This window comes from Peromyscus californicus, unplaced genomic scaffold, assembly GCF_007827085.1.
Source record: "Peromyscus californicus insignis strain IS unplaced genomic scaffold, ASM782708v3 Scaffold_7__1_contigs__length_154581171, whole genome shotgun sequence".
Classification (NCBI taxonomy): Eukaryota; Metazoa; Chordata; class Mammalia; order Rodentia; family Cricetidae; genus Peromyscus; species Peromyscus californicus.
Window position 1 is genome coordinate 111037295 of NW_026294595.1, and position 18780 is coordinate 111056074.

Here is an 18780-nt window from a genome sequence, read left to right on the forward strand (position 1 = left end):
CTCACTCCATCCCTGCTCCAGCTCAACATCCCATTCCCTTATGTTCTCATCCCTCACCCCTTCTTGCCCCCTCCCCCAATTTACTCAGGAGATCTCATCTATTTCCCCTTCCCAGGGCAATCCATGCACCCCTCTTAGGATCTTCCTTGCCAGCTAACTTCTCTCTGGGTTATAGTCTGGTTATCCTTTGTTTATTGCTTCTAAATCCAACCACTTCTCCTAGATATGTTAGCTCCTTTAAAATATTACCAGTTAATTACAGTTGTATCCTGTTCTGTGGCTGATAAGATAGATGACGAATATACCACATCATTTCAGGTCTTCTCTAATTGAATCTCTAAGATTCATCTCTCTTATATTTTTGGGTGTGAGCCTAGTCTTTAACGCCTTTAATCCCAGTACTCAGGAAGCAGAGCCAGGCAAATCTCTGTGAGTCTGAGGCCAGCCTGGTCTACAGAGCGAGATCCAGGACAGGCACCAAAACTATACAGAGAAATCCTGTCTCAACCAACCCCCCCCCCCCCCCCCCCCCCCCCCGCAAAAAAAAAAAGACAACTCTCTGAGTTGTGGCAGTAGTGCTAATTTGAAACTCTGTACTTAGCTTGATGATACCCAGCACCATGGTTTTGTGTCCTAGCCAAGGTACATGTGGCATGTATATATCAGTCATTTATTATGTGCTGTTAAAAAGGTCCTCTGGAACTTGACTATTTTGTTCATTGAAGACTGGGATGGTGAGACACCTTACTAAGGTGCTTGCCTTGTGATCATGAGGACCTGAGTTTAATCCCTAGAATCTATGTAAAAGAGCTGTTGTGGTTGCACACTTGAAATCCAAACAATAGGGAGGCATGGAAAGTCAGATTCCTGGGGATTGCTGGCCAGCCAGTTTAAACTACTTGGTGAGCTCTAGGCTAAGGAGCAACCCTGTTTCAAAAGCAAGGTAGACAGCACCTGAGGAATAACACCCGAGATAGACCTTCACATGCACACACGACACATGATATATGTACATATGTGCACCCACATTCTTCATGATACAAAAAAAAGATGCTGGATGCTTTGACTGAAGTCTCAGACTTCTCTGATGTTTTTCTGTGCTTGCTCTTTCCTGCTGAGCCATATTATTCATTTTTATTCTAGCTTTACATGTGTATACCTTGTAAAATTTCACCAGTCTTCCATTATCTGGCCTTATATAACCACTGGTCTAAGGCTACTTTTTCACCAAATGCTTTTGTAAGAATCTGGAGTAGAGGAAAAGAAGTGTCCCTTAACATCTGAGTTCAGAGCCACCTAAGAATCATGAGGTTTAGAAAACAGTATTCTGCACTTTGTTAAGACTTCAAAATACTATTCAGTTGAGTTATTATAAGTTAGTGTCCTCAACACTGAATTTAAGATGGTACATGCCCCATTGATGGATTTCCTTCCTTTTATATCTAAGAATAACACAATACGAAAGTTTGAGTCTTTAAGCCATTCTTTCTTTTAATTGAAAATAGATTTTTCACAGAATATATTCTGATTATTCTTATAAGAGCCCCTCCCGCACTACTACAGATCCTCATCACTCCCTTCTTAGCTGACATAAGCCAATAGTCCTTAAATTTTATACACTTCTTATCTAGAAGAGCACCTTTTACCCAGGTTATTCCTACACAGCACTTTCAGTAACAACGTGCCCAGTAGTCATGAGCCATTCAGGAAGCAAGGGATGACTTGCAAGTAGCCCCTCATCCATCCTTTGCCTTATTACACTATATACCATGTTCATAAACACCATTAGTGGCTACTAGTTTCTTTCCCACTCATTTGCACACTTAACCCTTCCATCATGACACTGCCATTTACTCCAAGGCCACATCTTTCATGTTTTAATTTATCATTGTATTCCTAGAACCCAGAACAGGTTGCAAACATGCAGAAGTGAACCGTTAAACACTTCACTTTTAATAACTGAACTTTCCTGTTTTATTTAGTATTGAATTATTTAAACTAAAATTCAAAAGGGCAAAACCATAATGTATTTTCTTACTTTGTTTTAATGATGGCTGTGGATGAATTAAGGACTCCAGAAGAGTTTGGCTACTTCAGTTATGCAACTTTTTCTTGGAGTTCTTCGATTTTCTTCATTTTTCTCCAATGTTCATTTTGGCAACAGATAGAAGCACTTCATCACAGTGTATTTCTGTAACAACATGGTACCAACATGACTTGTTACTTGGAATACTCCTTTCATGGTGTTTAGCTCACCTTATTACTTTGCCCACACCTGTACCTTAGATTTTCTCTACTCTGTATAATCATTCCACTGTGAGTTCATCTCCACAACACATGGTAAACCATATCAGGGCAGGGAATACAGAAAGGCTTTTGAGAACATCCAATGTCCCTTCATGATAATATTAATGAAGAAATTAGGAATAAGAGAATGCATCTCAACATGAAAAGCTATTTATGCCAAGCTTATAGCTAATATTGCCACTATAATCAGAACAAGATAAGATTGGCTACTTTCTCCATTCCTACTCGATAGAATGCTTTAACTCTAGCAGAAGTGATAAGACAAGAAAAAAATATAGGTGCTAGAAATAGGAAAAGGCATATATGTACATATATGTACGTATATATATAGAGAGAGGAATATATTTTACATAAAGAGTATATAGGTTTGTGTATATATACTCAAAGGCATATATACCCTTTAAAAATTCTTAGACCCAATAAACACTTCTGGCAAAGTAGCAGGATATAAAATTAACTTGAAAATCATCAATAGCCTTCTTGTATACACACACACACACACACACACACACACACACACACACACAAAAACCATTCTGGGAAATTATTGAAAAATACCTCATTTATAATTACCTTACACATCTCTTGGAATAAACCTAATAAGGATATGAAGGACCTCTTGTCCTGCTTAGTTTTTTCTTAACTTGAAAGAAGCTAGAGTCCTTGGGAAAGGGGAACATCAATTTATAAAATGCTCCTACAGAGTGGCCTGTGGGAAAGCCTGTGGGATATTTTCTTGTTTAATGATTAATGTGGGATGTGTGGGATGGTTCAGTCCATTGTGGGTGATGCCACCCCTGGGCTGGGGGTCCTGGGTTCTATAAGAAAGCAGGTTGAAAAAGCCTTCGAGGAGCAAGCCAGTAGGCAGCACTATTCCATAGCTATTGCTTCAGTTTCTGCCTCCAGTTTCCTGCCCTAACTTTCTTTGATGATGGACTGTGATGTAGAGGACTAAGATGAAATAAACCTTTTACTCTCCAAGTTGTTTTTTGTCATGATATTTTATCATAGCAATAGAAAAGTAACTAAGACACCTCTACAATCATAACTTTAAAAATGCTAAAGAAAAAAGTTGAGAAAGATACAAGAAAATTGAAAGATCTTACATAGTTAACGAATGGAAGAATTAATGTTGTTAAAAATGAGCATACAACCAAAAGCAATCAATATATAGAGTCAATGCAATCTACATCAAAATTTAAATTCTATTCTTCACAGAAATAAAGCACACAATCTTAAAAATTACACAGAAACACAAAAATCCCTGTAGATAAAATAATCCTGAGCAAAAATAATAATGTTGTAGGTATCGTCATACCTGGTTTCAAATTACACTACGGAAGCATAGTAACAAAAATAGGATTATACTGGCATAAAAACAAACACAAAGATCAGTGGTACAGAATAGAGAGGCTCCAAATACAAACCTATACAGTTACAATGACCCAATGTTTGACAAAAATGCTAAAATATACACTGAAGAAAATATAGTCTCTTAAGCAACTAGTGCTGGGCGACTAAATTATCCATCCACCTAAAGAAATGAAACTAGACCTCTATCCATGTACAAAAATCAACTCCAAATAGGTTGTTGACCTTTAATATAAGACATGAAACTCTGAAAGTGCTAGAAGAAAAAGCCAGAGAAACACCTCCATGTATTTAAGTATAAGTTGGGACTTCCTCAATAGGACTCCAGTTACTCTGAAAGTAATGTCAATAGCAACAAATGGGATCTCAAGGAGTTATAAGACTTCTGTGAAACAGCCTTCAAATTGAGAGAAAAATCTTTGTCGTCTCTATACATCTGAAAGAGAACTAGTATCTAGTATATACAAAGAACCAATAAAGCAGTTGTATGCCTAAATACAGTCAATTCCTGGTATTTTCAGTACTACATTTTGTTATAGTCACCACAAACACTAAGTTGGAAATGAACTATTGTCTGTAGGGAAAAATGGGGTTGGGGATCTGAAAACCACTAGTAACAACATTTCAATCAACATTTACTGCATAACCTTGTTTTATTTCAGCCGGGCGGTGGTGGCGCACGCCTTTAATCCCAGCACTCGGGAGGCAGAGCCAGGTGGATCTCTGTGAGTTCGAGGCCGGCCTGGGCTACCAAGTGAGTTTCAGGAAAGGCGCAAAGCTACACAGAGAAACCCTGTCTCAAAAAACCAAAAAAAAAACAACAAAAAAAAACAAAAAAAACCTTGTTTTATTTCAATAGATATTGCTGAAAGACACTTTATTTGATCCATATTGTTGATTAATTAGCATCAACAGCCAACAGCATCGTAACTGGTACCTGTATGAAGCTTATTCAACACGTTTTCTCAATGGAGCTCATCAAAACCTTATCTTGTTTAAAAATGCCAGACAGCATCTCAGCACTACAATGTGGAGAGTGACATTTCAAATAGTGAAATTACCGACTGAAAGCACTAGAATGTGAAAAACCATGTGGTGGATTTGCAACTATGACATGTACAAATAACGATAACCAACTGTGAATGCATGGGCTGGACCTAAATTCTACATTTTTTCTGGTTTTTCTAGACAGGGTTTCTCTGTATAGTTTTGGTACCTGTCCTGGATCTCGCTTTGTAGATCAGGGTGGCCTCAAACTCATAGAGATCTACCTGGCTTTGCCTCCTGAGTGCTGGGATTAAAGACATGCACCACCATTGTCCAGCAAGTTCTACATCTTAAAGTTCTTTACCTTGCTAAGGGTCAGCACAGTATTGCTAAGTAAACAAGTAAATAAATGTGACAAACAGGGTGTGCTGGTTAGTTTTATGTCAACTTGTCAACTTGACATAAGCTGAAGCCATCTGAGAAGAGGGAATCTCAATTAAGAAAATGACTCCATAACATCAGCTTGAGCTTGTAGGGCATTTTCTTAATTAGTGATTGATGGTGAAGGGCCCAGCCCACTGTGTGCAATGCCTTTCCTGGGCTTGTGGTCCTGGGTTGTATAAGAAAGCAAGCTGAGCAAGCCATGAGGAGCAAGCCAGTAAGCAACACCCTTGAGTTGTTACATCAGCTCCTGCCTCTAGGTTCCAGCCTTGTTGGAGCTCCTGTCTTGACTTCTTCTGTGATAGACTAAGATGTGGAAGCTTAAACCAAATACAACCTTTACTCCCAAAGTTGCTTTTGGTTGTGACATTTCACCACAGCAATAATAACCCTAACTAAGACACAGGGTAAGAAGAAATCAAATACGCCTTTGATATGCATCATGAAAGATCCAGGTATTAAAACCAGCTGCTTTCTCCTATCATATTAGAAAGACAAATTCCAGACTGCATGTCTTTTCTTCTGCCTGGTGTTATTCATACCTCAGTCAGTTTTCAGATGTGCCCCAAAAAAGCTTGCCTGATGCAATTCCAGAGTGACAGCTCATGCTGTCCTTTCCAGGCTGATCTGGTGTACTCACTGAAGATTACTCCATGTTTTTCTTGGATAGTATTCTTATCTTATTTCATTATATTCACCAACTAACCTGGATAAACAATGTATGCACTTAGCAGAAATAATTTATTTTGTAAAAGCTCCAACATTTTGAAACACAATAAAAAATTTCACATTGTCTATTTTTGATTTCAATTGAAATTGTTTTCAACTCTCTTAAAATATGAATTTGTACTCTAAAGTTCTTGTGGAGACTGTCCAGTTAAGTATACTTCTTGATGATTTTTAAATGGTTGAATATTAACCTTGATTAATTTGTAGTTCATGGAAAATAATTGACTGGTAAAACTGCCAACCCAAAAGCACATTTTGTGTGGCAAACAATCCTTGCTAAGAACAACAGGGTTTTCTCATAGGAAGGTGGTCTTAAAAGGCCCTTACATGCTTTGAATGAATTCAAAATTGGCTAAAATACAAGTAGACATAATTTCTCTTTGGTCTTGTGACATCCTTTTCATTTACTTTAGAATCAGAAGACAAGTCATTTTGTCATGGAAAATAATTTTATGATTGACTGAAGCATGTAGGCCTGACATACAGCAAAAGACAATTCTGCTGTGGATATCGTTCTGTATAAATAAAACATTGATTGGCCAGTGGCCAGGCAGGAAGTATAGGCGGGACAAGGAGAGAGGAGAATTCTGGGAAGTGGAAGGCTGAGTGGGAGTCACTGCCAGCCCGCCGCTATGACAAGCAGCATGTGAAGATGCCGATAAGCCAAGAGCCACATGGCAAGGTATAGATTTATAGAAATGGATTAATTTAAAACATAAGAACAGTTAGCAAGAAGCCTGGAATGGCCATACAGTTTGTAAGCAATATAAGTCTCTGTGTGTTTACTTGGTTGGGTCTGAGTGGGCTATGGGACTGGCAGGTGACAGAGATTTGTCCTGACTGTGGGCCAGGCAGGAAAACTCTAGCTACACAATTCAATGTATTTTACCAAAGCAAAACTTTTGACCCGGAGAAACAAAGCTAATGAAGTGCATTTTATGGCTAATCATTACATTGTATTAAATTTCCTATATAACTAATCATCTTTTGCTTTGCATTTCATTTCTAAGAATTAGTATTATTTAACCTGATTAAGTTTTGTTGAAAATAAATTAATCAAAGAATAAAGAAATCAAAATTAATTTTGACACATGCCAGATCACCTTTAAAATTCCTTTCTCAAAGAAATTTTTATTTATATACCGCTCATAAAGCCAATTTACCATTACTGTCTTTAAAACAGCTATTTGAATTTTCAGTGGACTACATTCAGAAAAAACATATGCCTCAATGCTGAACCTGTTTCTAGTGTTTGTCTTAATGGGAGGTCTTGATACCAATTAACTTCAATGTTTGTACGTCTCACCTTCACTAAGGTATTGGCTCTGGTACAGACACAGACTCTCTTTTACTAGCTGGACTATTTGAGATGATAGATTATCCCCTAGATCATTCACTTATTTGAACAATGAGGACAGATGTGACTTTCTGGAATATGGAGTGGTCTACAGGATAAAATGAAAGTGACCACTGGCCTATGGTAAACAGTAAAAGTTATTAAATCAGTCTACACAATCTTTTCTTTTCTTTTTTGGTTTTTTGAGACAGGGTTTCTCTGTGTAGTTTTGGTGCCTGTCCTGGATCTCACTCTGTAGGCCAGGCTGGCCTTGAACTCATAAAGTTCCACCTGGCTCTGCCTCCCAATTGCTGGGATTAAAGGCATGCAACACCACCGCCGGCCCACACAATTTTTTAATCATTGAATTTAGATCCTAAGCCAAAACAAACAAACAAACAAACAAACAAACAAACAAGCAAAAAAACCAGGGGCCTGTCACTCAAGAAGATTTTTTTTTATAAGTCCCATCTCAGGGGTGAGTATTAAAAAAAAAAAAGAAAGAGAAGAAAAAAGAGTAAGTCCCAGCTCAACTACATTTTTGTCATGCAAGGAAACAGATATCTCTGAGGTTGTAGTGTCTGTGTATGAGCAGAAGTTCCCACTCAAGTTATGCTCTTATGAGCACTTTGTTGTCATAGATTATGTGGTAATTTGAGTTCTCAATATTGAGCACATAGAGCATCATGTAGTATATTTTTTTAAAAAGTACAAGAATGTCATTAAAATGGTATTTGACTTTGAGATATGGGCATATTGATAAGTTACAAAAAACCTCCAAAATTCTACATTATGTAAAACAGAACCTAGCTTCTCTATCAACTCTATATAGTCCACACAGTTATAGGCACCACCTGCTTGTCTTCCATATCACACTGAAGATTGGCTGTATTCAGGCAGATGTGTTTTAAAGGGTTCATAGGAAGGCAGGCATAGGTCTCCCTACTCCAAAATCTGATAATGTCTGCTGCCTCATGTACCTTTCAACTTATCCCTGTTGTTTTTAGAGATGCATGATTGCAAATGGCAGATTTGGTATGTGGTATCTGCGCTGTTACGTGAGGAAAACACGGGTCGAGAGAGTTTCGTAAGCACAAAAGATGTTAAATCCATCAACTTGAAGTCTTCTAATAATCTGCAGGATTTGGTGGGAAAGGAGAAAAAAGTCGGTTTCCCAGAATAAGCCTGACACCCAATATATTTTTTCAACTGTTATTTTCATGAGGATACCACCTTTCTAAGAAATCACTACACACCATCCTCCTCAAAATACATGCTCAGCATCATACCCTTGCACAGCAGCCCTCACTGCGCTCCCTAATGTGGCTAAGCTAGAACTCTCCGATGTGGCGCTCCCCCCTTCCCCAGCAAGCTATGGGGTCACAGAAGGGTTTCAGGACCAAGTCTGACAGTGTGAAAGCTGAGCAGACAGCAAGCTGGCAGGAGCAGTTTTATATACTCCTCCTCTGAGGATTTACAAACAACATCGCATTTGTTTTCGGCTACTCATCTGCCCCTCTGTGATCTTTGTCTCTGCATGCGATGAAATATTTATAACTGGAGCTCAGCATCTCCATCCTCGTCCCTCTCTAATGGAAGGAGGTGTGCTCTGCTTCCACAGGAGAGAGGGTAACATAACAGAAACACTCAACATTTCAATAAATAACACTGGGGGGTTGGGGTTGAGAACATAGTCCACTCAAAAAAAATGGATCTTCTTTCATTCAAAGCATGGAAACTGTAGCATATGGGACCACATTTTTGTAGTAATTATTTATGCACCTGCAGAGCAAAACCTCTCTTGGGAAACTTCTCAGAGACCACAGATCTGCATGCTGCACCTGGATTACCTCAAATTCACACTAAGCACTATTTTGTTTTTCTTTTCATGCAATAATGAAGCTCATTTTTAAAAAGGCATGTTCTCCTTTCCTGCAGAATAAACCTGTGCTTGAACATTTGCCCTCTTCACGCCTCTGAGACAGGGGAAGACTTGTGCTTTTCAAGGGCTGGAAACTAAACTCTCATGTAAACGCTCTTTTTATTTGGTAGGGCACAGATGATGGGTCAGCTTTGATTTTTGGGAGTAACTATTCTTTATACAGAAAATCAAAGTGAACAATCAGGTTTGAATAGACTGGTTTTCTGGTCTGGTAGAAAAGCACTTGTGTTTTTATGTACTGGCTGCATCAGGCTCCATGTCCATTGAAATGAACTGGATTTAACTTAACTTATCTGACTGAACTGTTCCATATGTGGACTTTCTTAACATAAGCCCAAAGTAATGGTGGCCCTCATACAATTTTCAGAGAATTAAGTGAAATCATGCACATGAAAGACCATACAGAGTATCATATAATATTACTTATTGTAATTTATATATTATTTTAATTCTTAAGTGCATGAGTAATTTAAATTTAATCTGATATAGGAAATGGAAATCGATCCCCTCAAATCCTGATGATGTTTCTGAACTCTTCCATCTTTTTTAATGGGAGAGCACCTGTCATCTGAACTAGGCCTGGATTTCCTGTGACATTGGACACATGAGAGAATGTGACACATTGGACATGATGGTGTGGAGAAGTACAAATAGGGAGAGCTATGGAGAGCAGGGTGGGGGCTACCACCCCGCACATATTCATGATTATCCCTATCCAGGGTGGTGTTCCTGAATGGGGGTCTTCAACAGGAGACTATGAGATTATTTATATATAACTCAATTTATTTTTTGTGAAATTGGATATGAGTAAAAATCACATCGTTCTCCCTTTACTCTGACAAGCAACCAGTCCTAGCAATATTGGAAGTATTTGTGCCCAAGAAAATCCAAACCTAATTAAGCCACGTTGCAGTGGCTCTGGCACCTTGACACAGCATTTGCACTTTGAACAAACAGCAGATACTGGAATTTTTTATAACACAAAACCAAGAAAAATAACCACCACCATACCACAAATGTATTTTAATGTTTCTAATGTGCCATGCAAGTTCATGGGTCTCCTTTGCAACTCTAAATATTTTTCTTACATGTCTTACATGGTGGCTCAGCTAACACAACAATTCCACACCTTAAGTCTATACTCAGATCTGAAAGCACACACATAATCAATTGTGTGAGATTGGTGATAGTGCTACTATTTATAATACATAAAAATGTTTTGAACACAAAACATTTGTGTTCAAAAAACACAAATGTCCATTAAAAGATCAATGGATGAATAAAATATGATATATTAATATAGTGGAATATCATCCAGGCATAAAAATTAATGAAACATTTTAAACTTGCTATAAAGTGGATATTGAAAATAATCATACTAAAGATGGGAATAGTGGCTCACACCTATAATTTCAGTCCCTGGGAGGTGAAGTCAAGGAGACATCAGCCTGGGCTACCCTGTGAGTTTTAGGCTATATTGGGTACAGTGTATTTCAATTCATCCTCCTAACTCTACACTCAGTAATTTCACCAAGTAAAAGAAGCTAGACATTAAAAACCTCTGTTTGATTTCAGTCAAATTTAACATCAAGAATTGGTTAAAGTACAGAAACAGAATTCAGGTTGTTCATTATTAAGGCTTGGGATTTAGGTAAGTAAGAGGCATAGAGTTTTATTTTGTAGCTAAGGAAGAATCTTTGAATTAGGTAGAAGTAGTGGTTGTAAAACTTCATAAGTACATAGATTCTATTGAGTTGTTCACTGTAAATTGGTTTCATGTTATGTGAATTTTATCTCAATAGGCCAATAAAACAAACTTTATTTTGAAAATGAATTTCTTATCTTTCTATGAGTTCAAAAGAAGCACATGACTTGGCAAAGAGAGCCATCTCTGCAAGTAGGTAAAGTTTCTGGGTGTGCATGGTCTCCTCGGTCTATGTGAAGAATTTGCTCTAGGATTTTGCACAGTCATCCAAAATTTCCCATGCAAGTGTGCTCCCTTAGCCTTGAGCTAAAGTTAGGAGGGAACAAACACATAGCCATGAATATAAAATAGCTAGCAAAACAATACTTTCCATGTATCTATAATACTCTTAGAAGAATGTTCTAGAAAGCCTCCTTGAGTAGGAAATACTAAAAATATTTCACCATAACAGCACACCACACATCTTGAATAAACAGAGCTGTCCTAGTCAGCAGCAGTACCCTCCCATGTACTATGGCACCTATTTTGGTGTACCACAAGAAGAATGGTTCTACATTGCTCTTCTATTATCTATAGATTATTTTTCCATTCAATACATTATATTGATATACACTACTAGATATGCATCTAGTAGTGACATGCTATGTAAGAAAAACAATTGGTCATGAATGAAAGGGACAGCAAATTCTTGCAAAATGTTGGGAAGTTTGTGGTGATATTGTGGTCCCCAAAATATTGTGCACCCTAATAAACTTATCTGAGGTCAGAGAACAGAACAGCCACTAGATACAGAGGCCAGAAAATGATGGCACACACACCTTTAATCCTAGCATTCCGAAGGCAGAGATCCATCCGGATCTCTGTGAGTTCAAAGCCACACTGGAAACAGCCAGGCATGGTGACTCACGCCTTTAATCCCAGGAAGTGATGGCAGAAAGCAGAAAGGTATATAAGGTGTGAAAACCAGGAACTAGAGCTGGTTACGCTTTTAGGCATTTAGCAGCAGTTCAGCTGAGATCCATTTGGATGAGGACATGGAGGTTTCCAGTCTGAGGAAGCAGGATCAGCTGAGCAATTGGCAAGGTGAGGTAGCTGTGGCTTGTTCTGTTTCTCTGATCATTCAGTGTTCACCCCAATACCTTGCTCCAGGTTTTATTTTATTAATAAGACCTTCTAACAATTCATGTTACAGAAGATACTCAGGAAAGGAGTATCTCTCAGTGATAGAGCCCTTGCCTAGTATGTGTGAGGCCCTGGGTTTAGTCTACAGCACTGGAGGAGACATTTGGGAAGAAAGCTGAATAAGCTATGCATATGGATGTTGTGGTGTTTTCAATGAGAATGGCCCATAGGCTCACATGTTTGAATACATGGGCCCCAGTTGGTGGAACTGTTTGGGAAGGATTAGGGGATTTGACCTTGTTGGAGAAGGTGCATTACTGGAGGAGGGCTTTGAGGTTTCAAAAATTCACACCATTCCTAGCATTCTTTTCTCTACTAGTGGTTGTGGATCACAATGTGAGCTCTCAGTAGTTCTTAATTGTATGCCTTTGCTCCACCATCACGTTCAAATCCTCTGAAACAGTAAGCATCAAATTAAATGCTTTCTTTTATACATTACTTTGGTCATGTATTTTATAACAGCAATAGAAAAGTAACCAAGACACCTGGGATGCTGAAACATTTTTGTTTTAGTAACATTTAGAAAAAGTTTATTTCAGCTGTTATTATTGCTATTAGCAATGATACATGACCATATTCAGAACTTCAAACTTTAAAATACTTCAATTGTATTTATTCAATATTAGATTTCAGAGCACTTTAAAGTTGTCCTCTAGTATTACCAACTATGAAACACAGGTGCTAGTCCATATCTTCTTTGTTGAGTATGAGTTTCATGTTATCTTCATACTTCACAGTATTTTGTGTCAAATAAGTAATAATTGAATATTTCTTGTTTTCAAATGTCATTCTTCATCAATTCACCATCAAACAAGAAACATGTTACTTTCATGCACAATTGTTATTATTGAGCAAAAACTGAATTTTTATGAAATACTCTACAAAACAATAGCTGTATCCCACTCATTGCAAAACAAATGCATCCCTAACTCAACTTCCTGCTTAGCTATAGCACTCAGATAACTAAAGCAATACCAACTTCATGCAACAGATGCAGATAAATGATGCAGAAAGTTGGTATGGGAAGAGAAATTGTCTTAGCATTCTCTGTTAAAGCTGTCTGTCTACAGATTTTGAAAAAAAATGACTATGTAAAGTTATTGGTAGAACCTTCCCTGGCATTTGATGCCCATAACTGTGTGGCCTTGTATCTTCAGCTCCATTGGCTTCATACTGCAGATACTTCTATACTTCACTGTGCAAGAAAGAAGACAGAAATGAATAAAATATTACACTAAACATAACTTTGTCAAATTCAACAATAATCCTTAGACTTCAGTGGTGAAACTTTAACCTGCATAAGCTATAAATTTATTATGTTTTTTTTATCAGTCAGTTTTTCTTGAGTTGTTATCATACAAGTAAAAGATCATGGATTTTGTGATTTATTTATTCATTTGTAACTCAGATTCTATTATTTTATTATTAAAATTTGTTTGTAACACACAAGCAACCAGCATGGAAGAGCTATATTTTGTCGCTCAAATCATTTAGGATTGGCTAACATGAGGTAAAAGTGCATTGCTTATATTTGAGGGAAAAGGAATTTTCTTGGATTAGGCTCAACTGATCTAGGCTGGTTTTGGTAATGGTTCTTAGTCAACCACTGTGGGTCAACTAGAAGACTCAACTGTTATGGCGGAATTAGTGAAGGTAATTCCAGAGTATATACTCAAAGGCATCTAAGTAGGGATGTAACAGAGATGCCTATATAGTCAAGTTTATTGTGGCACTATTTATAGGAGCCAAATTATGGAATCAGATTAGGTAACAATCATTTGACATTTGTAAAGAAAAGGCTATATACATATACAATTGAGTTTTATTCACTCATAAAAAAGAACAAAAGCATGTCATTTGTGGGGAAATGTCTGGAACTGGAACTGTGGAACTGGAGGTCATCACATTAAGTAAAATAAGCCAGGCACAGGAAGATAAACACTGCTGCTTTTCTCCAATATATAGTGTGTGTGTGTGTGTGTGTGTGTGTGTGTGTGAGAGAGATCTCTCTCTCTCTCTCTAGAGAGAGATCTCACACACACACACACACACACACTATATATATATATATATATATATATATATATATATATATATATATATATATATATGGTATTTTCTGGAACAGGACCAGCAGGAGAAGGAAGGGCAAGTCCAGAGAGGACAATGTAGAGAACATGACAAAAATAAATGATGTCCATACATAAGTGTTATAACAAATACAATTATTTTATACAACGAACATACATCAACTTAAAAAGGATGCATTCCAAAATGATATAATATGTGAAAGTAGAAGGCAGACTACCAAAAGAGATTAATATGGCTTAAAAAGGAAAATAGATAATGGTGTCCCATTGATCAAGTCACATGACTAAATATAGAGTTAGAGGGAGAAGTCTGTGAAATTACTTGATTTAAAACCTGTTTACAGTGATGGATGAAGAGTTGGGGTAATTGTTGAAAGTCTATTTCATTATTCACAATTTTACCCTTGAATTTTCTGAACTGATAGATTCACTACAACTATCTCATAGCTCTGACCAAAATTCTTCTCTTCCATTTCAAAGGCAACCCATCAGTGAGTCAGCCCTACCTTCAATACCTGGAAAAACCTATGTCTTAATGCCCATCTCCCACACACTTTGTCTGTGTAAAGCTACATCTAACAAGTCCTTAAATATTGTCTCTGCTTTCAAGCTTTACTCAACAGAGGGTTTCTGTCCCACCCAGAAACACTTTTAATATATCAATTAGATTATGTGCTAAGCATAAAACTCTCCAAAGTCTTCATATTTATAATGAAACCCTGAATCTTTAGAATTGACATGATAAACCTTCTAGAATCTGGTTCCTAGCAACATATCCTGGCTTGTCCATTATATTACTTATCATTCCTGACTCTGGTATGGACACATGCACCTTCAGTATTACTTTGACCACTCATGGCTGCAGGACATTTATATATGGTACCTCTGTAGCATGTATTACTATTGATCCTGCCATTCATAACAACTATCTTAGTTACCTTTCTATTTTTGTTATAAACACCATTATCAAAGCATCTTATCAAAGTAAGTGTTTAATTTGGAACTTATAGTTTCAGACAGTTGGAGTCCATGGTAGTGAGTCAAAGTCATGGCAGCAGAAGAGATGAGTGCTCACATTCTTACACAAAACCACTAGCTAGAGAGAGTTACACTGGGAATAGAGCAAGTCTTTTGAAACTTCAAATTCGTAGGATAGGGGTAACAAGAAACCACAGTATTTGTCAATACATTGCAAGAATGGTCTCTAGCCCAGTTTCTAATATTGAGTTCCTCTGAAACATCTTTGGCTGGGCCTCCATAGTCCAATTGCTCTCACAATTATTGTTTTCCAATCTCCTATTAGGATGTCCCATTAATCCCCACTTACAGTGTTAAACTGCTTTCCTAGTCAAAAGTCCCAAAGTCTTTCATTTTCCTCTAAAGAATAACATACATGATCAGGCTAGTCACAGCCATGCCCTACTCCCTGGTACCCACTTCTGTATTAGATACTTTTCTATTGCTGCGATTGAACACATGACCATGACAACATATAGAAGAAAAAGTTTATCTGGGGCATATGGTTCCAGAGGGTTAGAGTCCATGATCATCATGGAGGTAAGCAGAGCAGCAGGCACACAGACATGGTACTAGAGCATTATCTGAGAGTTTACATCTTGAGACACAATTATGGGCAGCAAAAGAGAGAGAGAGTGGAACATCATGAGTCTTTTGAAACATCAAATCCTGCCCAGTGACATACCTCCTCCAAACAAGGCCATACCTTCAAATCCTTCCCAAATAGTTCCAGCTACTGGGGACCAAGCATTCAAATATATGAGACTGTAGGCGTCACATTCAAACTACATCTTGCTACAGGATGCTTCTAATGATTGTTATATTTACTGTAAAGAGTCAAAGTTTTTGCAGCCAAAATATATAGGGGATTAAAATATTATAGAGGCAGAATGGATAATTTATTCATAAAATGAGCTGCCTTTTAATTTTCTGGTGCTTCTAAGATTCTATTTTTTTAACCTTCATAATATTATGGATTATTTCCTCAAAGTATTTTTATTTCTACCTAGTTTATATGTAGTCTCATCTTCTGAATTTATGCTTCCTTTGTTTTATGGATCCCCTCTACTGGCCCATTGATTACTTTTTCACACTGTAATTGTACTGATGTTTAAGTAAAAAGTCAAGGGGCTGTAGAGATGGCTCAGAGGTCAAGAGCCCTGCAGTTCTTCCAGAGGACTCAAGTTCAGTTTCCAGGACCCACATCAGGTAGCCCACAACTGCACTTCTAGCTACAGGGAGATCTGCTTCCTGCTTCTGGACTCTGTCAGCCCCTCACACATTTGACACATACATGCACACACACACACATACACACACACACACACATTCACGCATAAATAAAAATAAATCTTACACATTTTAAAAAGTCAACTTAAAGGTCTGTACAAAGTACAGCTATGGTTAAGTTGACTTAGAAATGTCTTGATCAAAACTTAAAAACTCCAAAAGTTCTGTTGTGATGACTGCACACAAAGACAGCATCTGAAATCCACTTTAATTGCTCATATGTGCAATAAATTGAAATACAGATAAGATTAAGTGAACAAATGTGAAATTAATGCTAGCCAAATGCAGGTGAAAATTGAGTGCAGAAGTTTCAAAAAATTGATTGGACTCCTGATTATGTTGGAAAGAACAAAAGCATGTGTTCAAATTTGATGATCAACTATATGTGTTAAAAAGTAACACATTAAAAGTAATACATGTTAACATTTTAATGTTATTTTAACATGTTAATGTTAGAAGGGATATTCTCTGGGATGTGTTTAATTAAAGAGAATCATAAAAATGTAATTTATGAATGTGTAACAATGCTATAAGGTATTGCTGTCAAAGACAGACAGCCCCCCCAATACATATAAGGATATAGCCAACACTAATTCATCAAGTTATTTATTCAAATGTTGATTTATGATACTTGTAGAATACCAGGCAGGGCCAGAAAAGTCTCTCAGCTGATATGCAGACTCGGAAGGACATCATATCCTAGCTGTTTAAGAGCCGTGACTGATACTGTGTCACACAGTGGTAGTAAACTGAGGACGTTTACATGATAGGCAAGCAGGCAGCCTATACTGCCTGTGACTTAGTGCCTAAGGTCATAGAGAGGGATGAGTGCAAATGAAAATGAATTCCATCCACTTTTATTACCAATCTGGTATGTTTACCAGCAAACAGACCCCTAAAATGATACACAACATGCAAAACCTATTTCCTTTTCCACGATCACCACTCATCCTCTGTCTCCCATGTAGGTCACCTCCTTTGCCACTATACTTCTAGAGTGTGTGACTTCTATTTCCTTTCTACTACCACATTCAGCAATAGGCAAAGAAACAGGATCTTTTGGTTCCACTTGGCATTTCGAGGCTCTTTCAGTAGCTTTCTAAATAGGAGAATGCTAGGGGAAAACCACACATTTTGTCTTATAAATACAGATACCCTGTCTGAACCTGAGCTGGTGATCCCTGTGTCAGGATAGCAAGAATTTTCAGCCTGTTAAGTTCATGTCTGTTCCCATATATTATTGTCAAGTATTCACTGCAAGTTCAGCAAAATCCCTCTGGAGATGCACCAGCCACCCACCACTTTACTCCAAGCAATTGATTTTTTTTTCTTTCGTTGAATCTTGATTAGTGGGTTCAAATTATTACTAGTTGGCTTTCTTTGCTTATCTTTGGTCTATTGCATAAAAACTCAGTTTTAAGCAATGAAAAAAATAACTGCCACTTACACATGTTAGTGATGGGTTGAAAATGTTTCTCAAAGGCCAATCTAGAGCCAAGAAGGAAGAAATCTTCTATGCTATGATATACAGTAAGGAAAAGCTTCAGAAATCCTGTGGACATCAACATTGGATAAAAAGCTCAGGTGGACACTACTTTACCAACGACCTGGGGCTTCATTCAACAATAGATTTTTTTTGGGGGGGGGAACTTATCTCCTTAATGATCTCTAAATACTATACTCAGATGGCACTATCTAATAGACAGAAAGGGAGCCAAGAATGTGAATCACAGAAGTAAAAAATAACAATTTAAAAGGGAAAATTAATTTTTAATAATGAATTTTATTTTCCTACTGTGACAAAAATGTAATAACTTTAGCACACTTCTGTCGAGTTTTTGCATTGTGGTCATGCATACAAGGCGTCTTGATTAGGATTACATCTGCACCAGCAGTTCTCAGTAGCCATGTGCGACAGCTATTTTTGGTTGTCAACTTGACTACATCTGGAATTAACTAAAACCCAAGAGGCTGGGTACACCTGTGAGGGACTTTTCTAATTAAACCATTTGAAGTGGAAAGACCCATTTTCAATTACAGTCTTTGATCCCTCTTTAATCTGGGTCACACCTTCTACTGGCAGCCTGTATGAAGGACATGAAAGAAAAGATTTTTTTGCTATTGGCCTGCTTGCTCTTGCTCTCACTGGCAAGTCCATTCCTTCACTGGCATTAGAGCTGACTTCTTTGGGAATCTGATGTATACTGCAGACCAGCTGAGACATCTAGCCTTGTGGACTGAATTACCGGATTCTTGGCCTTTTTGTTTGTAGACAGCCATTGCTAGACTAGCTGGATCACAGCCTGCAAATCATTCTAATAAATTCCCTTTATACACACATACATGTATATGTGTATAAATGGAATTTTACATATACATATAT

At 37.5% G+C, this 18780-nt stretch overlaps 1 protein-coding gene across 2 annotated transcripts in view; it reads right to left on the reverse strand.

Annotated features, from left to right (window-relative positions):
* The window catches only part of Pak5 (p21 (RAC1) activated kinase 5), a 296008-nt gene that overhangs the window by 175701 nt on the left and 101527 nt on the right, over positions 1 to 18780 (reverse strand). For both annotated transcript variants that reach the window (XM_052726001.1, XM_052726002.1), the window contains exon 2: positions 2039 to 2191. The gene's annotated coding sequence lies outside the window, so the exon portion shown is untranslated. The remainder of the gene's footprint in view (positions 1 to 2038; positions 2192 to 18780) is intronic.